We start from the raw sequence: 24,196 nt of genomic DNA on the forward strand, positions 1-24,196 counted from the left end.
GCCAACAGCATGTGCTATGTGCAAAGAAAGAGTACGAGAGAGAAGTGATGTCAGTATATTAAAGATCAAGTGGACAAGCTTAGGAGATTCTTCCAAATCTTGATTGTCAACAGAAATATGAAAAGTTCCCCCAAAAGGGTTAAGAATCCTTCACAGTGGACATTATCAGGTAATCTTAACTGGGTGATGTCTATCAGTTTTTCTTCATATATGCCCTCTGGTGTATTTATAATAGTTGCTTTCTAAGAGAGTTAAAACTAATGGACTGACTACAGACTACTGAAAAACATGATCTTATGATAAAAATTACCCTCCCACCCCTCTAGTTACTCTAAATGTGTTGCCTACTGTAGTTATATAAGCCAGAGAGTGAAGTTCAGCTTAAACCCAATTTAATTTTCTAGTCTTTACAATTGAAATCTGTTTTATTTGGTGGTTTTCTTAATGGCTATTACAAATGAGAAATTAAACTCAGACTTGCACTTTTCAAAGGGCAGTGCTACACAGAGAACTCTCTGGGCACAGATCCAATCCAATGTCTAATGTTCTCTGATAAAGCAGATTCCTTCACTTGAAGAGGCAGTAATTGATATAACAGTGATAAATGCACTTGTCTTTAGGATATGAGGCATCTCACCAGCATTTACAAGGTACTTTCTTTGTTATTTTCAAAAACTACCAATTGGCCAATTCAGATCTTCATGTCTATGCAGAGCTCTGTTTGGTATTGCTTTCTTGTTTAGCATCACGTTTGTATGGATGTGCTTGTGTGGTACTAGTAAACAAGACAAAGTATACTGAAGTTTTCATGTTTAGTTAAATTATACTCTAAGTATTTTTTTATTTTTTTTTCCTCTGCTTGCGGTGCTTTGTTCTAAACTGAAGGTGATGACTAAAAAATCAGATTGTTCTTTCTGAATTTTATTGGGAACTTGAAGAAAGAGAGCTTTCGGAATGGAGAAATAAGATTTCTTTTTGAACTCTTTCTCTTTGTGATTCTACAACAATACATGTATTGTTAAATGTCAAGGCTCTTGCTCTACATAAAAGAATGCCAAAGTTCATCTCATTATAATTTGCTCCTCATTACCTGTATTTCTTATTCTTGCCCATGAAAGCATACTGTCATACATTTTGATATTACACAAAACCACCATGTTGCTTAACTTGGATAGTGGCTGTCCTAAGCTTGTAGATTACGTTAATTGAGAAAAGACAAAGCAACATACCAAAGTAATGTGCCCTGCTCCTCTCCCTACCAAAAAAATCCCCAACAACTTCTATATTAGCACTCAGTTTAGAATGCTTTGGTTTTTATTCAGTGTTGTAAATAAAAAAAAATACAATAAATCCTTGTATATAACGTATTATTGCTGAAATAGAGTTATGAATATTTTAGACTCTAGAGGTTTAAATTACTTAGACATTGTTCCTGATCACTTAGGGATAGTCATACAGTGTTTTCAGGCAAGTTGTTCTTACTGACATGTATCAGAAGGCCTGTCTCTGCAAGCTCTGCAGAGTTGAACCACTTTGCTTCTTGCTGATCCAAGCCAAGTTCTGTTTTATGAATATTGCACTTTAGCCTCTTTGCTTCGATGATACTGGAAGAGATTGTGACTGCTGTAGCTTATTCAAGGGACTGGCAGTCTGGAAAAGCTCGGTGAGAGGTACTTATTTTTGCACTGAGCCAATACGTGTCTTTTGATTGGGCTGTGAAATGAAATGATGTAATGTAATACATGAATGTATTGATGAAATGTAATACAATAGTATGGAATTCTTTAGTAATATCAAACAGGTATTATAATTAAGTTGTTCTAAACCATACATGGTAAGGTTGTGGCCATTTTCAAACATTTCATGAATATTATGTAGAAGACTATCCGTTTGTAGATATCAGCAGCTGCTCTTTATTGACTTGAGTTACCATATATTGTTTGTCATTAATGTTTGTCACCATGTCGTGGTGGCACAGCTGAAACTTAGGTAGAGATGTCAGTAATAGGTCTAAAAATAGTTCTGAAAAGTTCTTTGAAAGACTACTGCCAACCTCCTGACGTGACAGTTAGTAGCAAAGCAGCCCTACAGTCTGTGTGAGTTATGTCCTGATACAGAGCCAAAGTACTGCATGTATGAGTAAATCATAGAAAAATTGGGGCTGACCACAAAGATTACTTTGTCCCTTTTGATGGACGAATATTAATTTAGCTATAAGATATTGATGTAGGAACTTTAAAGATTTAATCACTTACAAAAAGAAGTCTATGAGTCCAAAAGAAATAAACAACAAAATCTCATAAGAATTCAGGAATTTGTCATGAAGAAAAATGTCCAGAGATAAAGTTTTTCATAAATTTATTGTTGTCTCCCTTCCCATGTTCTTACAAAACAAAGAAGCTTCATTTACTTTAATTCAGAGGCCTGACTCAGGTAGTCCCAAAATTCTAGAACTAAAGGAAACTTGGTAAAGTGTTTCTTTATAAATAGGAGATTTGTTAGTGTGTCTGGGATATGTACTTTACAATTTAGTGTTCAACTTAGTTACCCTGTGAGTAAGGGTGAATCAGTGTCTGGGACTAACAAGAAAATCTACATGAGTAAATATGTATTTCGTGCGAATCATCCCTTTGCAACCAATTTTTTTTAAACTGTGCTGCTTGAAGTTGAGGGAAGGCAAAAATGTCAGAATGTGTAGGGGGAACATTAGAGGAGCACTGGGGCTGCTGGGAAAAAACCACAGATACAGCCAAGAGTGGAGTAGGGATACCACTGAAGGTGCGAAGAGAGACTTGACTCCAGGCGTGCTTAGAGCTATAGGAAACTAAGGACACTGTAGTCATAAAAGGAGACTAATTCAAAGTGTTCAAAGCTTTTAAAAAGTTTGAGGAATAAAGCTAGAGATTCAATCTTATGGTTTTACTGAAAAAAGTAATTTCTGTGCCTGTGGGACTTTTATGTCACTGACAGAGTAGCTGTTCAAACAGTAAAAGGTACAGGATGTATTTGGAGATGAAGAGCATAGTGTCCATCCCTTTTTACCAGCCTCCTTATAGTTTAAACTATGTGGCAGGCTATGAAGTTAAGCCACTGAGTTCCACAAGATGTTTCTGCAATATTATTCATTACCAAGAAACTGTTAGCTTCTAATTCTGGTTTTGTTGGAAATTCTGCTGCTCACTGCAGTGGAATGAAGAGTTGGACTCTGAAGCTATGTATTGCATTTCTGAAGTGCTTTAAAACAGAAGGCTGATCAGATTCCCTGTGGCCTATCAGGTGCTTGTTCTGGAGATCAGTCTGGTGTGGGACGTTGGCTTCACCTGGAACGGTGTTCTGACTGGTGCATTCAGGTTTTTGCTGTTTTGTTTCTTTGTTTCACTGGAGGAAATCCCGTGACACTAGTGAAAAATCTCATGGATGCAAGCATTGGTGAGAACAGAAGTATGAGGGCATTGAGAGCACCCTCAGTAAGTTTGCAGATGACACCAAGCTGGCTGGAAGTGTCAATCTGCCTGGGGGTAGCAAGGCCCTACAGAGGGATCTGGACAGGCTGGATCTCTGGGCTGAAGCCGATGGGATGAAGTTCAACAAGACCAAGTGCCGGGTCCTGCACTTGGGCCTCAACAACCCTAGGCAACGCTACAGGCTTGGGGCAGAGTGGCTGGAAGACTGTGTAGAGGAAACAGACCTGGGGGTAGTGGTCGATGCTCGGCTGAGCATGAGCCAGCAGTGTGCCCAGGTGGCCAAGAAGGCCAATGGCATCCTGGCTTGTATCAGAAATAGTGTTGCCAGTAGGAGTAAGGAAATCATTGTCCCTCTGTATTCAGTCCTGGTGAGGCCTCACCTCGAGTACTGTGTCCAGTTTGGGGCCCCTCACTGCAGGAGAGACACTGAGGCCCTGGAACGTGTTCAGAGGAGGGCGATGAAGCTGGTGAGGGGTCTGGAGCACAGGCCTTATGAGGAGCGGCTGAGGGAGCTGGGGTTGTTCAGTGTGGAGAAGAGGAGGCTCAGGGGAGACCTTATTGCTCTCTATAACTACCTGAAGGGAGGTTGTAGTGAGCTGGGGGTCGGCCTCTTCTCTCTTGTAACTAGTGACAGGACAAGGGGGAATGGCCTCAAGTTGCACCAGGGGAGATTTAGGCTGGACATCAGGAAATACTACTTTTCTGGAAGAGTGGTCAGGTGCTGGAATGGGCTGCCCAGGGAGGTGGTTGAGTCACCGTCCCTGGAGGTGTTCAAGCAGCGTTTAGATGTTGTGTTGAGAGACATGGTTTAGTGGGGTTATTGGTGGTAGGTGGATGGTTGGACTGGATGATCTTGTAGGTCTTTTCCAACCTAGCTAATTCCATGATTCTATGAAGTAGGCTCAGAAATCCACGAGGTACGCTTTTTGTCTGATTTAAATGAAAGATTAAAAAAAAATAAAGTGAAATTTAAAAGGAAGGACACTTTCCATTTGTTTCTGTATCTTGAGTGCAAAGAAGGCCACCAGGAGTGATGAGTGGTTTCTGATTAAGTACAACTCCAGCTGTAGAACAAAACTGATCAGCTTTTCACTGGATGCAATCAATAGTAAATGATATTCTTTAAATTCAGCAATTTTAAAGACTACAAGGTTACTTCATGACTCTATGCTCTTTAAATTTTTAAAATTATGGTAACTATCACATTAAAAATACTTTTGATAGCTTAATACTACACATAATACCGAAACACGAATGAAACTGCTTTCAGAACACCTGAAAACAGGCTACACTCACCATCTTCATTATTTTCTGATCTTTTTTGTGGAAGAACTAAGCCTGCCTTTCTCATGGGCTGCTCTCCTTTTGCTTTATTGGACAGGTGGTCCTGCTAGTTTTCCCAGCATTCATCCTTAGGAATACTATTCATTTCTTTCTTCCATCTCATCACCCATAATCATGTCCCAGAGTAGCAAACTAAGGAACATTCTTTGCTTATGGTATTTCCTCTTCAAACATTTGTGCTGCAGTACACTACACTACATATGCTAATTTTCTTCCAAATTAATGCTAGAAGTAGCAGTAGAAACAGTGCTCTGTTGTTGTGTTTAAGGGGCATACTAACATAATTAAAATTTTGCATTTCAAAATTGTCTGAGATGTTAGACATTTTAGAATATTTAGGAAACTCATGAATGCCTTTCGAATACGGCTTTCCCTGCGATAGAGTTAGATGATGGTTCCTGTCCTGGTTGCTGGGCTCAAAAACATGGCACATGGTGTTCTGCCACTCCCTTATTGATGGCTTTTTGGATACAGTAACCTTGCAATTACTTTTAGTGGCATACTCTGTGCATATATGGTGCTTTGAATACTTCTTAGATTACATGAAAGTTCTTTAAGCCAAATGCTCGCTTCGAGCAGCTGTAAGGGGTGTCAGCTTCCTCTTTTAGCTGTCTGCTGGTGGGACATTAATAACAGTGTCACTTTACTTTTTGAATTCATGTTCAAGTTTGAACATTGATACATGGTGTGAGATAATGAAAGGGCTAGGATCCTATTACAACTTAATAATAGTGAAATGAACAAGCAAACAAAAATAACAGAGTAGCAGGTTTGTTTTTTTCATATCCAGGAATCCAATTAAATTAAAAATGAAGACTTACTTGCTTCTTCTAAATCACTGTAGTATATTAATAGCCCTAATATTTCAAAGACATGTTACAAGGTTCTTTGATAGTTCTATAGTTCTTTGAGTTAAAAGGAACAATCAGGTTTTGGGGAATGGGAGAGTCTGCTAATTACATAAAAAACTAACCACAGAGCAAACAAAAAAAAAAACCCTAATAGTTGGTCTACATAGAAATTATTCATCCACATTTAACATGCTGAGTCTGTAAGCACAGGGATTTATTTTGCCTCTTAGTTGGAGGGCTAGTTGTAAGATTTGGAAAATCCTTCTGTTACAGCTATTTGAGGAGTGCTTTGAGAGGTAGTTATGCAACTCTAACAAAAATTATCTTAGCACTGTCTTTGCTTTTTAAAATTAAACAAAGGAAAGACTTCTACATGAAAGAGAGGAATTCCTACTTTTAAACCCAAACATCAGGGATTGAAATCCTAAACCCTTAGAGCAATGAAAGAGTAAAAAATATTAAGAAGCATAAAAAAGTTATTATAAAGTCAGTATTGTATATCCAATTGTGAGTCATCCAGTACTTAAAAATTATATAATACTGCCAATTATGAATACAAATCCAGGGAGAATTTTAAGACCTTTCAAAAGAATTCTAAAAACTCTCTTGATACTGTCATACCGTAAGAAACCAGGAACATTAATCCATTGCTTGATGCTGACCTCTGAGAAAAAACACAAAGTCCTAATAAATTGCGTCTGGAATACTTGTCACCACCGTGAGAAATAAAAGGATGAGAAATGGACTTACTGGAAGGGCAGCAGAGTTTCTTAATGTGAGCTGCTGCAAGGCCATTATGTGGATGGTCTAACAGCTGTACCAAGCTCTGCCCAACCCCATGGCTCTGAGCAGCAGTGTAGCTCCCTGCTGCCAGAACCTCCAAGGGAAAGGCTTCCCAGGTCAGTGTACCCTCACACTGAGGAGGAATTCATTTCACTTAGTAAGGCACAGTGAGGAAGTACTAACCCAGCAAGATACATAGGTGAAGTCTGTCCTTTTTGTCTTTATTGCTGGAAATTTCTCAATTATCTTCGTGTGTTTGCCATTTTCTGCACTATTCTTCGTTTCCTTACTTGTTTGGATCCTTTCTGATACTTTACACATTTGAACTCCACTTGTGTTGTCTTAAATGCTTTTCTTTCTCTGCACTCAAGTAGTCTGAGTTCTCTACTCCCACACCCCAAGGTCGCCCAGTTACTGTCTTTCTTTTTTTAAATATATTTAATAAAGAAATATAGGAGCTGAAATCTTAGACAAACTCTACCACTCAAAGACAGCTGTCTCTAATTTATCTCAGAGCATTAATTTTCTGTTTTTTTCAAATTTAGTTGTCATTCCTGATGTGAAAGCAAAACTCACACTTTGTCTGAGAAAGTTGTCTCCTTTTTTTTTCTCTTTTGAATTTCACCTTGTTCCATAGTGTGTGAACTTCTTTCTCTTCCATTCAGGCTTGGATTCAGGTGTACAAGGACCAGAAACTACATCATTTTGTTGGTGAATTAATTCTTTACCTGCATCACTAACTTAAGAAATGTGGAGCTGGGCTTGGCGACTTGTCAGGAGCAATGTGCTGGACTCCATTTTCCTGCCTGGAGCTCTAAGCCAGCTCATTGGCTTCAGCTCCTTGGGATCTAGCAACTGCTGCGGCGCTGGGGGGTGATGCCCAAATCCTCTGCAGGGGTCCTCTGCAGACCCCTCTGGGTGCCCTCCCAAAAGGGATAACACATGCTATTGTTGGGTTGGTGATTCCTCTAAACAAATTCCCTTCTTGCCTACTATCTGCCAAGATAACTTGTGTGGGCTGTGCAATCTCTCTCTAACTGGAACAGGACCTGCTTAGGCAAAACCAAGGTTGGAGCAATGAAACTCCTGAGAGTGGGCCAGCAGCATGTGGAAAGTTCAGTCTTGCCCTCTTTTTGATGAATTCACTCTTAAGTTTTCATTCTTCTTTGTTGTTGTGATCATTTTTGGGTCCCTTAGAACTTAGGATTGCAGACAGGTGTCTGAGATGAAGTTAAACAACTGTAATAACAATTCATTTCCCCACTGTCTCTCTTCTTCTCCCTCAAGTAATAGAAAAGTATCAGCTCTAAAGAACTAAAAAGCAATGTTATTTCTGAATTTGATTTCTACTTTAAACATCTTTGCTGTAGATCAGAGAATTTGTAAAACTAGGATCAATGTTTCTAATTCAGTTTGTCAACAGAAGGTTCTCACTCATCTGGAAACTCCCAAGCTAAAGAAACAAACCACTGCTGTCAGAGTCTGCATGTTCTTTCATATATTAACATTTAATTCTCTGAGCTCCAAAGTCAGCTCAAGGCTTCTTAGCGAAAGCAGATTTTGTCCAATGCAAATAAAGGATGATAATCCCCAGTGTGAAGTGTTCTTCCTGGTGTCAGCAGCATGCGTTCTGGCACAGGGGCAGGGCTGGTGAAAGCTGTGGGTTTGCAGGAGGCTCTGAAAGTTGGGAGGGCAGGGAGTGGGTGTCAGGGCTGTGAGGAACAAGGCATGGAGCACAGAGACAGCATAATGATGGAAAAGGGTATGCAGATGTCTTTCATCAGGGATATCTGGTGAAAGAGAAAGCAATGCCTTTTTTGCAGTCTTTCTCCTCATTATCTCCTATCACCTACTCCCTTTCTAAAATACTTCCTCCTGACTGTTATCTTGTACATCATGGGAAGGGGCAAGTCAGTCCTCAGACTTCATGAGGCAGAAGATTGAGGAGCCAGTGCTGCTCCTGTTGCTGGGAAAGGATCAGGCTGCAGTCTCTGGGAGCAGGATTTGTGTTCCTGCTGCCTTTGGGGTGTCAGGAAAGGGGACGCGTTGCCAAGTAGTGGCTGTCAGGTGGGTGGGAGGGAAAGTTCTTGTATAGGAAAGTATTCATTCAGCTGTCACTGACAGCTGCATGTGTTGGCTACTGATCGTCTCTGATCTGCTGTAGCAAACCAGCAATAGTCTTCTGCTTATAAGATCTATAAAAAATTCTGTGACTGACTAACAACAGGGTTTCAGGTCAAAGAGGCTTCAGGTGATGCTCATTTTGATTGCTTGTACTCAGTCTGCTCAGGAGCTGCAGGGAGTGGAAGGAATTGGACGTCTAGGACAGGAATCTGAAAGGAGCCAAGTATCCAGCGGCTGGGCATGCACAGTTCCCATCAGTTGCACAGTTATGTGCGTTTGGGGATTCTGGGCAGAGAGCAGCAGGACTCAGCTGTTTGTCTGAGCTTCTAGATGTGCTCTGTGTAGGAAGGGTTGTGCTAGACGAAAGCAGAACTCTGTGGCTAGGGGAATTAATTTGAAGAGGATCCTTGATTTTATTTTTTTTTGTAGCTTGTGTTGTGTCTCTGTGGATGGAGCAGCAATTTACTTGAGTTTGTGAGGAAGATGGAATATGGAACTTCCTTATTCCTTCTCATTTTGAGATTACTTGCAGCACAGAGGAAATTGGAGAGAAAGTAAGGTAAGCTTCTCTGTACAGCAACAGTCCTACTCTTGAGGATATTGGGAAGGAGGCAAGTTCTCCTGTGCAGATGCCTCGTGCCACAGCAGGGAGGTGATTCGTTGTCAGTAGGATTAGGGTGGGTAGGAAGAAACACTACTTTCTTTTTTGTCTTTTGTCTTTTTCTGAGCAAGGCTTTGATTCAAAAGTTACTGTTTACTGTAGCTTCCATCAAACCCTGAGACTCCATATTGGCAAGTAGCATCTTATTCCTAAAGAATAAGCATTTCTGAAGTGTTAACATTGCTATTTGGCTGTTCTTTTGTCTCCATGGCAACTTTAAAAGTAACAACAAAGCAGTAGGTGAGGTTGTCAGCCAAAAAATCTGTAATGCTCAAGTGATTGTTGATAGCAACAAAATGGATGCCAGTGTGGGGTCACATGCAGCTGGTAATAGATATGCCACCTATGGCAGAAGTATTGCATGTGACATTTTAAAGCATTTTAAAGTGTACGAGAAAGTAAGGTTGATGCAACTGGTAGATTTTATACATTATGCGTAAGGTACTGTTTCAAAGTTCAGCAGGAAACTGTGGTTTACCTTTTGTAATGGCATGAGTTGCGTGCTCATTGTATATACAGTGTGTGCCACCTCAAGATGAGTGCTCAAGGCTTATGCTCAGTTTGTTGCTGGAATAGAGAACCAGGCTCCTAAAGGAGGTAGAAGTTAAAGGTTATTGTTCTCATCTAGCTTCAGTGCTGATCTGAAAAAGGAAGCATATAAAAAAAGGTAATGCTTTTCTTACAAATAAAACTGGAATAGGAGAAATTATTATCAGTTTTTGGTCTTAACCCTATGATCCCAGGAGCTTGGATATTTTACTGATACGTAGAAGTGAAAATCATTCCTGGAGAAAATGCTGTGAAAAAATCAGACTGCAACTAGTGCTGGAAACCAGCTGAGAGGGAATGACTGTAAGAAAGGTGCTGGGAGAACTAGAATTAAGTTCTATGTAGTTGAGAGGTACTGAATGAGCAAAACTGTTCTTAAACAAAAGTAATGACAGATGAATTAGTGAAAACAAAACTATATCCTTTTAAGTAGTTTGTGTCCAGTACTTGACAGGTCTCTTTGAAGTATTGGTGATAGGCTGTACTGTGAAAATTCTGCCCTTTAATATAAATGTATACTGTCAATATAGTATGTACCGAAATACCTTCTGGAGTCTTGAATTAGCTGGATTTGAATGCTACTTTCTCCAGGTTAGCGTATCATGTTGGCACTCCGCATTTTGTAAAGGTGTCACCTCCGTTCTTGAATGCAGGGTTCCTGATTGTTTGAGCTGTCTGTTATCAAAGCAGGCTTTTCTGCTCTACAGGAAAGGTGGAAGGTGGTGACTGCACCCGGGTGTTTTTCAGAGCCTGACTTGATGGCATCAACAAGCCCTCTTTGCACATGGATAAACAGAACAGCTTCAGTCAGTGACACTGCAATACAATTTGTTTTAGACTGCGGAGAACTGGGCAGGTATCGATGTGGTCCTCAGTTACTCATGGCTCCAGTTACATCTTTCTTTCCCTCCTTAGTATAGACAACATTAATATATTTTTAAATTCATTTTATTCAAATAATTGTGCTTGTTTGCAGTATGAAATACATCAAGCTCTCACCCGCTCCTTGCCTCATGAGGGAAAGTATGTTTCTTGCTTGTTTTCTGTTGGTGTAGGGGTTTTTGTTGTTGTTATTGCTGTTTTGTGGTGTGTTGAGATGGAATGCTCGTAAGAGAAAAATTTCAGGGCTGTCAGTGTCTCATCTTCTGCTCAACAAGTTCAGTTTCCTTATTTGTTTTCATTTGTCTCAGATGGAAAAGCTCTCTGAGCAGCTTTTGGTTTTGAATGTCTGTGGATAAACCTGAAGCATGTATGTAACTCTAATGAAATTACACGTATTTTAAAGTTACTAGTCATGTTGGACATTCTTAAAACTCTAATTAAAGTGTAACTCTAATCTGCATAGTCCATGACTGTCAGCTGAAGGGCATTGCAAGGAAATTCAGAAGTGGCAAGATTTCTGTCATTTTTACTTTCAGCCTTGGGGGGTTGGACATCAGGGTAAAGAGCTGCCACCCACTTGTTCCTCTGGCGGGTGTGTTCAGCTGTCTGAGAGCAGTATGAGGAGGCAGAATGGGGGGAATCTAAATGAGACCAAAATGAACATAGGCAAACCTGCTTCCCTGCTTTTGACGAGATTAATTGAGACTAGCTGATGGAAGTATGAGACTGTTTTTGCCAGGACGCTTAATAAAATTAATTTTATTTTCATGAGAGATGGGGTAACAGCTGCACCTGAGATTGACAGGCTCCATTTGCAGAGAGATAATAACCGAAGTAGTAGCGGCTTCTCTCTACCTGTTTCGTTTCCTGAACAAGACAACTAGATACATAATAGTGCCAAGAATGCCTGCACATCTGCCGTGTGCGTGCCTGGAGCAACTGAGGGCCATTGGCTGGCTGCAGGCTGGCCCCAAGCGGAGCAGCGTCTGCTTTATATCACTCTCACTTCAGGCTCAGTGCTGTGCCTGGTCTCACAGTGACATTTTACATCCCGTTGCAGTCCTATCCTCTTTGTTTGAATCTTCCAGGGAGCATTTCCCTTCAGACATGTTCTATGTTAAATCTGATTCCCTAACAAATTTTCTCGCCCTATGAACAAAGCTGTTCTTCTCCCAAATCCAGCAACCAAAGGTAGCAAATGATTCATTTTGGTGTGATGTGTCACCAATGGACCTTATTTTTTTTCAAGTCAAATATGTGTTTGTACTTTTGTCACTAACTTTTTCAGTGTGAGGAAAACTTTGAGAAGTGAGTTTCCAGACTTCCAATGAAAGATAGACCACGTCTGTATTGCTTTCTCCAGTGTTAGAGCAGATCTCTCAATATCTAGATGCTATTGAAGGATGAACTTTGAAATGCCAAATCAGTATTTGTAATTTGATCGATTAATTTGTATAGTTAATAAATATAATCAATCTTATTATTTTCCTCTCTTTTTCTATCATGTAATTGAAGTTCCAGGCTGTAAGTAAGATCTTGATACTTGTCCCTACGTAATATTTGCAGAGTAAATAGCAAGCCTACGTAGGCTTGCTGACTCTCCTTTTAAAGGTGAGACATATATTGGGTTTTTGTTGTTTACAATGGATGCCTTTTTACAGTTCAGTATGATCTGTTTCAAATATCTGATTTATTTTTTTTTGTTGTTCTTTTATTTTTGAGCTACACATGTGCAAAGAAAAATGCACTAAATTCTGTGGAGCCTCTAGCAGACTTTCTTCTGCCAGCTTTACACTCTACTTATTTTTCCTGTGTTCTGAGTGCTTTTTATAGTAGTGTACAGCTTGACTGATGCCATAGATTCAAGGTAGAATTCTTGCCAGATTATCAGGTTTTATTTTATATATGTAGATTGAATGAACTCTTGAGATTCTGTCTAGTCCTATTTTGTAGTGATTGGGTTTTAATCAAAATGCCTTGACATACCTAGAGGTAATGGCTGAAAGTTGTTAGTCACCCTGGAAAAAATAATATTAATTCTTTGACAGATATCTCCCTTTGTTGCAACTAGCACAAATCCTAATGTTTCTAAATGAAAGCTCACTCTGCTTTCACTGATGCAGCTCTCAGCACTTTGCAAGGAAGCAGATTGTTACGGTGGATGTCGGGGACATGACAACTAGCAGCTGTACTCATGGTGTGTTACCATGAACTTTGATAGAAGTGCTTTGTGGAAAATTAAAATTTGAAATGAGACACGACTTATGTTTGGGAATAAACTTGTGATTTTTTTTATTTACTGCACAGGTAAGAAGTCCTGCTCTTGACTATGGTGCGTGTTTGTTCTTGATATGAAAATAAATGTTCCATGAACAAAAGTTCCCAGTTTCATCACTTTGTGGAACTTTCCATTTCTTGTACAGTGGTAGCAGGACTCTATACAAATTGCTTTGACAAAAATAGTATTTATACAAAGTGGAAAATTCCACCTTCAGTATGAGGAGGGAATCTTAGCAACCTTCTTTTCCCAGAATTTGCAACGACTCTATTGAGCACTATTAAAATGTTCAATTGTCAACAACCAGATCAGACAGAAGAGTAAATATGGAAAGCTTTTCTGCTTTAATTGTCTGCAGGAGTCGGTACATAACTCTTAGAATGCTTCTCGTACAGTGTTTATATTGTTCTCTGCAGGTAAACTGCAGAAAAAATGCAAATACCACAGAAAAACAAACACGAAAATTTCAGGCAGAAATAAGCGCTCATATTTCCCATTAAACTGAAAACTTTTTCTCCATGAAAAGAAAAAAGAAAAATTTCTATATGCTTTCATATTTTGCCAAGCTTTTGCCAATCTTGTTTCTGCAGGAAGGACCCACTTTTGTGCTGTGGACTGAACAGGATAAAATCCATTGCACCTGGGACATCCTTCATGCTTATAGCATATGGTTGTGCTTTAGTTTGCCTCTGTTAAATTTTGTTGTATTGATCTCTCATCTAGAAGCTGTGATAAAACTCTCTGAAAAAAGAGCCCCCTTAAAGTCAAGCAAGGTCAAGTTCATTTAAAACAAAAAAAAAAAAAAAGAAAATTCTATGACACTAGCTGTAAATACCTTTGTTGCAGTTTGTCTTTGTCTGCAATCACAGGTACCCACTGCTGGTCACGTAAGCCTCTACTTATCCATAAGGCATTGATTCTGCTGTACATATAACATTGTTTTATTCAGTCTTGATACTGTCTTGTGTTGAGATTCCCAGATTCTCTGGGGAGGTTATTTCCACAGCCTGCTACAGCTCAAAACGAATGCCATCATGAGCACTAAGTATGACTTAGAACAATGTTGGTGTTGAGAAAATTCCCCTGATGTTCAGACCTGGTGAGTTTGATTGTTTTTTTTTTTCCAGTTATATCCTTTTCCTTCAATTCTCTCTAATCTCCAAACCTTTCACAACTCTTTGCTAGTCTTTCAAATAGCCTGCATCACCCCTTGCTTCTCAGTTGTGCATCATTACTAGCATGTACATATCTCACTATTTATGTTTGCTAGACCTTCCGGAGCTTGCTTCTTATATCAGTCACTTCAATTGGTAAATCCTTTGTAAGTGAAGAGGTGCCTGCTGCTTATTATGTTAAGCATTGTCAGCAAGTGACTGATAATTCTTTCCTTTATGGAAGGTGTATTTTGATACTTTGAGCTTTGTCCCTTAAACTACTGCCAGGTCATGAGGCTTCAGGCGTAATGGTTTTGTGCAGAGGAGGAAATTGGGCTTTTTCCTCCTTGTCCTTCATTGTCACTCTAACAGGTCAGTCCTTCGCTCTTGAAACTCAAGTATTATTTGGAAACATATACAATTGTTTCTACTACATGTACATTTTTCATAATTCTCACGATGTGCACAAAGTTATCTTTATAAAAAATTTTTCAATGTCCAGGATAGTTTTATTTTCTGTAGTTTTTGCTTATGTTATTTGTGTATTGCACTACTGCTTGCTGGATTGATTCATCAATCTATAATCTATCCCAGCACACGAAGAACAGTTGGTTTTAAATGGATTTACAGATTTCTTCTACTGCTGTGTTTGAATGTGCGCATACAGGCATAGAAATATTGGATAAAGCTCATCCTGCCCAAACCCCTGTTGTTGTAGGCATGGAGGTTTACAATCACAAAACTAGTTGAAGTTTTTCTCTTCTGACCGCACTGGAATCCAGCTGCTCTTCTGATTTCTTCTTATTCCCAGCTTAAGTTCATTCTCCCTTTCCTTTGTCATGGATGCCAAGATTTAAACATAGTGCTGCATGTGGGATCCCACCCCCTAAGATGAACACTTCTCAGTTAATATTGGAAAAGAATTTAGAGTGGATCACGAGACATATTTCCTCATTTTTGTTGTAGAATGTTGATCTTTCTTCATTGTTGCAATTGCGCTATTAAACCTGGGGAAAATAAAATGGTTTTTTTCTTTCTATTCTGGCAGCAGTGCTGTCTAAAGCAAATGTTTTTGTTTGTTTTTAATGCAGTTGTTGGTCACTGACTTCTATTCAAATGTACACTCCATAAGGGTTTTAAAACATGCTACATACATTTCTGTTTTCTGTAATAGAAAAGACATCTGAGGATTGAATTTCACCTTGCATGACTCATTTTTGTCTTGTGCAACTTTCAGAAGTGTTTAATAGAACATGTTTGAAATTCACGTCCTGGGAGAAAGTGCTGTAGAAGTAGGCATTTATGTGTAAGGTAGAAACTGCCTTTGCAAAACCTGTAGTTTAGTAGTCACTCAGTTAAAACAAAGCAAAGCAAAACGACAACAAATATTAATGCATGCTACTTCTTTAAGGGTTAGGTGTAGAATACTTCTTTGTATTGTAAACATTCTGTTACTGAAAAATAGATTTTTTCTTTCCTGTTCTCTTCCCAACTCTGACTACACTTTCTTAAATACCTAAGGATTTTTTTTCTTATTTTTATTTTTGAAGCTTGTAGTAGAAATGCTAAGTCATGGCTTGAACCAGTGATTGAGCACCTGGTGGGAAGGCAGGGCCAACCCAGGGGAGCTCAGATGCATGCAGCGCACCTGAGTAACCAGAAGGGGTGGAGCCAGGATGCACCCCTTCCCAGACCTCATTTAAGGGTTGGCAGTGTAGGCAAGGGTGTCTTGCTGGAGATCCCTGCCTACGGGAGGCCTTCAGAAGGCCTCAGCTTCTTTCCTTTATTTCTGTGCCTATGGCTGTTGCATTTGAGCAAAACCTTGCTTGCTGCAGCCTGGGACCTTGTTGCTCTGCTGTCATTGCTGTGCTTTCCATCATGTTACAAAGCTACTTAGGCTATCATGATTTTTCTAATCAGAGTACATAAAAGCAGATTAACAACAAACTCATTTCCCTGATTTCCTCCTGTGCTGGAAGGCATATGCTATAGTTATAGACAACTTTTCACCCGAACTCTTAATATCAAATCCTTCCAGATAATGGCTTTGAAAATTCTGGAAAACAACACAAACTCCAGGGGTGTACATACCACCAGTGCAGGTGGAGGAAGGTTGCTTATGCCAACTGTTGAGATTGTCCATGCTGAAAGTATGGGCTTCTTCTCAAAGGTGATTGACCTCCAGCGAGTACTTCTAAAAACGCCAGTTCAGAGCCTACTTCTTAATCATCCCTAGTTCCCAGATTAGCCTCTTGGATTGGATTCTGCTGATGGAGCATATTCTGTAGTATGGCTTCACTCTGAATGGCTGTTCTACTGCAGAAATACGTGGCATATTTTAAACCTGTTCTGGAATGTAGACAACTGTGAAGCCATGACTGATGTATCCATAGGAACGTTTGAACCTGGACCTTAGCTAAAGAACCAGTCTTTCATCACTATCTTTACAAACTTCTCTTGCCCAATTCAGCGTGCTGCTGTGACAACTACGTGCAAGGTGATGTGATTCAGAACGTTTGCATGAGGTGAAGAGTGCAGTGTATTGTGCGGAATATGTGGTGATGGGAAGGTAGGCTGTGATCTTCTCCCCAGACTGCTGGCTCTTCTGGTCCCCTCGCTACAGATGCTGCTATCTGTGTGGTATTATAATTGTTTGCCTCTTTCCATTTGCTATTCCACGTATTTACTGGGCTTCTTTGTGTATCAATTTAGGAAGAATATTTGTCAATGAAAAGCATGTAGAGGTTTTTGTTAATGTAGTATCAGTGTGATAACAAATACCTTGGTCGCTCCTTTTGTTATTCCTTTGCACTGTGAAACTCTGTAACATCTGACCTGGCAGCTGTTGTGTCTACACAGAGCTCCACTTGGTGAAGTTAATCGGCCAGATCTCACACTTGTACTGCTGCTAATCCCAGTGAGACTGTGCACTTAAAAGGAACGATAATGGATTCACACCAGGGCGACAGATGCAAGCTTGGACTATTTGCTGGAGTTCTGTGCATTGCACATGGTACCTCCAGGCCTATAGGTTTATACAGTAGTTTTGTTCCCCCCCCCCCCGTTTTTTTTTTTTCGCAGTAGCAAATACATGCTATTAAAAGGGAAAAGCAGAGGTATGATTTTTAGGGTTTCTTGGTATCTAATGTGTATTGCCTTCAGTATGCAAGTCCTCTGTTACTTCAGTCTAACCAACAACTAAGTATGAAGCAAGGGTAAATCTTCATGGCACTCAAGAGAACTGAGAAGAAGGTTTACGCATGAATTTAAAAGCCCAGTGATTGGGAACAAAGGCACATTCTTACAACAGAAGAAGTACAGTTCAGGACAGAGGAAAAAGAATGTAAAGATGTGCATTGCTCCAATCTTCTCAGAATTATAGGCTTGATATTTACCTTATTTTTTATATTACTATACTTACTTATATTACCAAATAGCCAAGGGTTAAGAAAGGAATGAGCAAGGGAAATACTTTTACCTTTTCGTGGAAGTAGACTGAAGCCTGTATGCTGCTACATCTGCCTAGTTCATTTGAATTGAGGAAACAAAAAATTAAGGATTAGTGCTTTTAAAATCAGAGTGAAATATTTCTCTTTAAGATAGTGAAAAGCTGTTTTAGAAATGAGAGGGAGTAATATTCTTTGTAGGCATAAGAACAGAATGCACATCTTGCCTGATTTTCCTTTGTGCTAAATTACACAGCAAAATGCGACTGTCTATTTATTAATGGAAATAACGTAGGACCCCACATGACCAGTAGTGAAAAGAATTTGGAGAGATGGCTGGACTATTTCTTTTATCACACTTACTGAAACAGTTTGGAAGTTGGATGAAATGTAAGCTCTTTCTGCTGTGAAGCACAAGGACTGTACATGGAGAAGTAATTCAAATTACAGAGGATGAAAGAAGAGAAGTAACGTGAATGTAAAGGACAAAATAAATAAAAAAGCAAGAAATGAGACAGAAGCATCAAACTTCAAGAAATCTTTCTGTAAATGCGCTTACAATACTTAAAGAATAGCAAGGAGAAAGGTGGATTGTTATTCTGTGAATGCCAGAGGAAGCAAAGAAGCCGAGATGGTGTGGTGTTTTTGCACTGTTTGTGTTAAAAAGAGCGATTCTGTTAACATGGCCATCATCTTACTGTAAGCAGTGAAAAGGTGAGATTGCAATATAAGAACAAGTTAGTGTTTTGATGAAATGAGATCTTAAAAGTTCTGACAAATGCTGCATAAGGATACTTGCATTGATGGAAATCTCAGAGCTGTTACTGCTTGTGAAGCCACTGGGAAGTCCCAGAGCACTAAAAAAGACCCAATGGGTTCACAGTGCTTCTAAAAGAGAAGGGCCAATGTGAGTTTAAGAACTGATTTATTATCTTCCCTTTGAAGAAGCAGACAAATAAATTTATGCCAAAGCATACAAAGGGGAGCAGGAGCTGAGCAATAACCAGCAGAGCAGATGAGCAGGGCTCACCGCTGTGTGAATGCAGGAAAGCGTTGCTGTGTAGCACAAGCTGAAAGAGAGAACGCTGCCCTGTTAGATGGACGCTATCCTGAGAGAGAGAACCAGAAACACAGTGTGACAGGCATGAAATTTGTCTGCTATGCTGCCAGGAAGCTGAGGGCCAGTTCAGTCAAGTCTGGGCAGAGATGAGAGGCATGAGTGCTCACAACATTTTTCATTTTTCTTTTTGTCCACCCGTGTCTCGCTGCTTTCTATTTGGATGACCGTGGGTTCGGTTTGACTGGCTCACAGGTCTGGCTGAAAGCATGTTTCTCTTTTCTTGGTTTGTTGCTGGTTTGTTTATAAACGCTGGGACTCCCTGTGCCGGCTCAAGGGAGGAGCTGGGAGCGGAGTGGAGGGATGGTGGGGCTGCCCGGCCTGCTCAAGTGTGGTCATGGGTAGAGATGCAAGCTGGATGGCAGTCATCGTAAATCTGCTTTCATGCTTTTTTTTTTTTTTTTTTTTTGCATTGACTCCCACCTTCTGCTTATTTGTTTATTTTCAGTGTATTTGATTAATTAGATGTAATACACAAAATGTGAATAATCAGCAGTATTAGTTATTCTTTGGGATATTAGTTTTTGGTTTTTTTTTAATAAAAGAGTTACAGAATCTGAAGTCTTGTTAAAGTTTTCTTCCTTGGTCCAATCTAATTAATTCTACAGAAGCATTCTCTTAAATACAGCTTTTTATTTTATGTTTTGGGTCTCTGAATGTAACTGAGGGTAGAGTTGCCCAGGTTCATGTCATACAGTCTTTGAAAACATAACAGCATTGAAAGTCTTTATGACCCAGCCCAGGCAGGCCTGGTGCACTGCTGCTTTCAAAACAAAATAATGTTCCTACTCAAATGCCAGTCATTAATTACACTAATTAGTATTCAGTAAGGCCACTGATGTGGTGATTTGTGCTAACAAACCTCTCAGTTTTAAATCTGTTGCCTTTACTTCTCCTCAGGCTAGGTACCATGTATTATAGTTTTTATCAATTTTCAGATTTTTTTACTTATTCATCAGTCCTGACTTTGAGAATAAGTAGTGCACCTTAACACAGCAGAGCTAGGATTTGAGGACTGTGATCGCCTGAATCTCATGACCCTCCAAATGCCTCCATAACCCTGCTCTCCAGGGTCCCCTTTTATGAACGTTTTAAAAAATTTGAGCAGACATCATCTCCTAAAAAAAAAAAAAAAAAAGTAACAGAAAAGAAGAATTTATTTAAAAGATACAGCTCTGTAGTAGCCAGCTAGCCTTTTAAAACTGTAACCCCCAAGCTTAGTTTTAAGAACAATAATAGGAAATGAGCCGCTGAAATACTGCTTGTCAGTCTTTTAGGTTATATTTGATCTGGTGATGTCAATAGTAGGCTGCCTTCCCTCTGGAGTCAAGTTGCAAACAGTGTCCTCGAGGGTAATTAAAGCTAAGCACACAATTACAGCAGCCCTGGTTTGTTTGGACTTGTTGGTTGCCCACTGTCTCGCAGCACCTAGCATTACAAATGCACTGTGCCGAACTGCAAGGATTATTTATCTCTGAGTCTCATTCAGTGTATGTTTAAATGCTGCAGTGGAAGTGGGCTGTAACCCTAGGCACTAAGGTAAGCATCGTGACACCAATTAGCAGCGGGAAGCCTTTATGGGACAACGTGGTCTGTTTTATGCTTTTGTTTTGCTGAAATGATTCAGGGTTGAGTGGTCTCAGTGAAAGCTCCACAGCTAGCTGAATACTCTAAGGCTCTGGTGATCTGTAGCATTTTTCTTCCATTTATAAATGGCCTAAACTTGGGTCAGCAATGCAACTCGTCCTCTTTTCACATCCCAAAGTATCTTTGTTGTGTTTTTAGGTGTGAGAAGTACTAGTGTGTCTGGCTCCTGGTTTCTTGAGTAGGGTGAGATCTCTGCACTTCTTGTTTCCATTTACAGGATGATGGTAACTCCTAGAGCTCAAGAAGCAAAGTTTTGACATGTCCCTTCCTTTGGCTTCTAGGAGCGTGGGCTCTGAGCAGAGGGGGGTGCAGCAGGACATCTGATGAGGAGAGAACTGAAGTCCTTTGGGAAATCCTGAGACTTTCTTGTTCCTTTAGTTAGAGCACAAAGGAGAGCTGGACAAGTTAAGGAAAGAGAAGCTTTTTCCCTTCTGTACTGTTAACTGGGAAATTGTTGTATTTTTTTCTTTAAACTACTTCTAAGTCATATGGGATTTTCTTCAGTTAAGCCAGTACTGGGAAAAGGATTATTATATCACTTAGACTTAAATTAAACTGCATGTGTTGTATAGTAAATCTGCCTAGTAGTGTTACCAGTTTGACCTTTTTTGGACAGATGCTTTTGTGCTGCATGTCCTATCCTTTGGCAGAGCAATTAAAATTCAATGTTTATTGTAGGCTACACGGACAACATTATGAAAGCTTTAAATTCCACCTTTCTTCCCTGTCTCATTGCCTCATGTTCCAAAAGAGAAAGACTATGGTTCTTCTAAAAGTATCTACCATAGTATGCAAATGGTAGCAAATAAAAGGGAGAGTGTGACTGAAATTGTGACTCTGTGGGTGAATGGGAGGTGCTTTGAATATTCAAATTTCTTTTGAATTTTCTGATACATTGAATATCTTTATTTAAAAGAAAAAAAAAAACACCTTAATTTTGTTCAGTAGTGAACTTGTTTTCCACAGCAAACAGTAAAAGAGCCCAAATTACCTGTTTGTAGTCTTTTATCTGAAGGGTGTTTAGGGAGCAGTGTCAATAGAAGTACTTCGAAAACAAGAAACAACTTAGGTAACTGAATGTTCTAGAGGTGATTGTGTAATAGGTGGGAAAAGCAAATGAAGCATTAAATTCTCTGAGCTAAGAGCTCTTTTAAGAAAGTTAGAAAATTGTCTAATGGAGTTAAATGATTAGACACAGCTGTGACAATGCATATGGGTCTGGATCCCCTGTTACATTCGTTGCTGAGCTGCTTTGTTGGAGTATTTAAGTGGAATAAGGAGAAAGAAGCCAACTGCAGGCATAAAACCCTAAGATAAGGTGTGATGGCTTTGGCTGAGCAATAACAAAATCGTCATCAAGCAGTGTTCTTTTGATAGCCATGTTTGTTGCCAGTGGATAGCAACGCAGGGCCTCCAGAAGGAAAGACTGTGCTGAGGCTGAGTATGGATTGGTGTCAGAATTCAGGATAAAAAGGTTAGATTTTGAGAAACATCAGATTGTATGAGAAGTGCAGAGGGAACTTGCTCTCTAGAAAGCTAACTGCAACTAGTTCCCATCCCAATATAATGGAATTTATAAGATAATGTAAGCTGGATCTTTTTTGTAGCTGTTCCTTAATAGGGACACTTCAGTGTTCACTTCAGGGGTTGCTTGTCACCATATCTCAGTCCCTATGGATTCCTAACAAGGAAAAAGCAGTTGCATTTGTACTGGTATGGCAGTAAGCTGTTGGCACAGATTGGTTGCTGTACCTGTATGTTAAGCAGAGGGGATGGAGTGCAGTGCTTTATCCTGGAGCACGTGCAGGCCTGACGTATCAAGAATATGCATTTAAAAAAACAAACACATGGAAGTTGTCCCATGGTCTGGTCAAGACTGTGGCTTCAGTAGGCTTGTGGTGATATTATGTATTTTTATTGAGGATGGCAGAAGAACAGCAAATTCTCTTTCTCATTGCTTTTGTGTTGGGAGAGCAGAAAAGGCAAGGGGATGTGTTGGACAGGAGCAAAGGGAGAGGAAAAGAAAGGGGGAGGGATCTTTAGGATTTCAGAAAGATGTGTTAATATGGATGGCAAGAGAATAGAGAGCCGAAAAAGAAACAGCTGTTTTTTTGTCATACTTGGTCAACTTCATGAGAGCAATCCACTCCAAAGCAGTGTTTCCCAGAACCAGGTAGGGGCAGAGGAGGCACAGAGCTGCTCCAGCTGTGGGCACCCGTGGGAGAGGACTGAGCAGCACAGGGGTTCCCAGGGCAAAGAAGCTGGAGTAGACTGTAAAGCTCCAGCTGACTGCAGTGCATGCAAAAGTATTGCATTTATTAATAGCTGTCACTGTTTGTTTAGAATAAAATCTGACTTACTAAACTAAATGGTGTTAAGAGGTAACATGCCACTCTGCTTTCCAGTCAAACAAATCACGTTGATTGGTTTAGAAGTTTAGCAGAAGAGAGTTAGCTCTTTTAAGAAACTAATGACAAATATTTCCATAGTATCTATAGGTAATAACAGATTGTTGTTCTACTGCAGCCGGAATGTTTCTTCAGAATATAGTGAAGGATGTTCCTTAATTTATCTAATACTTAGGCTTGGCAAGAAGCCAGCACCAAGAACCATGCTTTGATGCTAGTATAATGCTTCTAGAATTCATTTCCATACTGCGAAAAGTGTGTGGAATAAGGTGGCACGGGTGCTGTAAAATTTAAGCTGAGCATTGCACAAGCATTTCCTTTCTCAGCTTGCAAGATTACAGGGAAGAGGGATGGCTAAAGGACAAAGAGGGCAGTGGTGTGGGTCACATGTTCTACCTGGGGAGGGACAGAGCTCTCCAAAATGTTAGGAGCAGATAATTGCAACACAGTTATTTAAGGAAAATGCAGGGTAGACTGTTCCATTTCTAATAATTGGACTTACCTGCTCATTCCATCTGTTCTGCTGTCTTTTACACAAAACCTACAGGGATTCCAGTTGTTATTTCAAACTGTTAGAAATGCAGTACAATTGCAGGGAGGGTAAGATTTTCTTGATCTATTTGTCTTTAAGATAGTGAGTGAAATTAGACTTTTCTTCAGTTTTTCCTCTATGCCCTCACTGTGGGTAAACATCAATATTTGTTCTCCATGATTTTGGTGTACTAACTGTAGAGATTAGGGGAATAAATATTTATACTGAACATTAATATTATAATAGGGGCTTCAAATATCAGCTTTTTCATGATTACCTTCATATCAAGTGCATGCATAGCATTTACAATATATAGTCTATGTTGTCACTATTGAAATGAATGTCCTTTAATCATAAAACATTGGAAATGGGAAGCAATTAGAGAAATATTGAAGATTCATAGAAGTTAAAGTGATTCAAGGTTGGTCCCCAATATTTTGTTGAGGAATGGTCTGGTCTCATAAAGATTTGCTTGCTTATAACCATTTTTATTTTTTTATTTTACAATCCTTTTAAAAAAATACTTGCAACACTTAGCTATACTTTTCTGATTGTAAATGAGCTATGTATAATTATCAACACTATATAAGTAAAGGTTGACTTTTTGGATTGATGAAACGGCAGAAAAGCCATTCATTTCAACAGTATCATGTTTCAATTAATTTTTGGTACTGATCTAATTGGTGGAATCCTACATGTATTTGGAAAATAGAAATACCTTATTTCACAGTATCTGATTTTATACGAAAGGATAATACTGAATTCTGTCAGCGTTGATAATACATTTATTTTGAAATAATAATGGAAATACTAACTTCTAGCATACTGGAAATCACATTTTAATTTGTAGGAGCAGAATTATTTCCATAATCTGACTTGGTTTAGATAAATCATTCTTCAGCATGAAGAGCTTGGACTCTACAATATATAGGTAATTTGTATGTTGCAGTGAAGTT

General features: G+C 39.4%; 1 protein-coding gene across 10 annotated transcripts in view; it reads left to right on the forward strand.

Moving 5' to 3' along the window:
* ZNF385B (zinc finger protein 385B) overlaps nucleotides 1–24,196 on the forward strand; it is a 126,661-nt gene that overhangs the window by 43,769 nt on the left and 58,696 nt on the right. The window contains exon 1 of one of the 10 annotated variants that reach the window (XM_021399561.1): nucleotides 9,102–9,125. The exons of 4 other annotated variants lie outside the window; for them this stretch is intronic. The gene's annotated coding sequence lies outside the window, so the exon portion shown is untranslated. Of the gene's footprint in view, nucleotides 1–9,101; nucleotides 9,126–16,493; nucleotides 16,660–20,039; nucleotides 20,193–24,196 lie in introns of those variants that run through there. 5 more of the 10 variants (XM_021399563.1, XM_021399557.1, XM_021399556.1 and 2 more) reach the window with 5 other exon arrangements.

Source organism: Numida meleagris, chromosome 5, assembly GCF_002078875.1.
Source record: "Numida meleagris isolate 19003 breed g44 Domestic line chromosome 5, NumMel1.0, whole genome shotgun sequence".
Lineage (NCBI taxonomy): Eukaryota > Metazoa > Chordata > Aves > Galliformes > Numididae > Numida > Numida meleagris.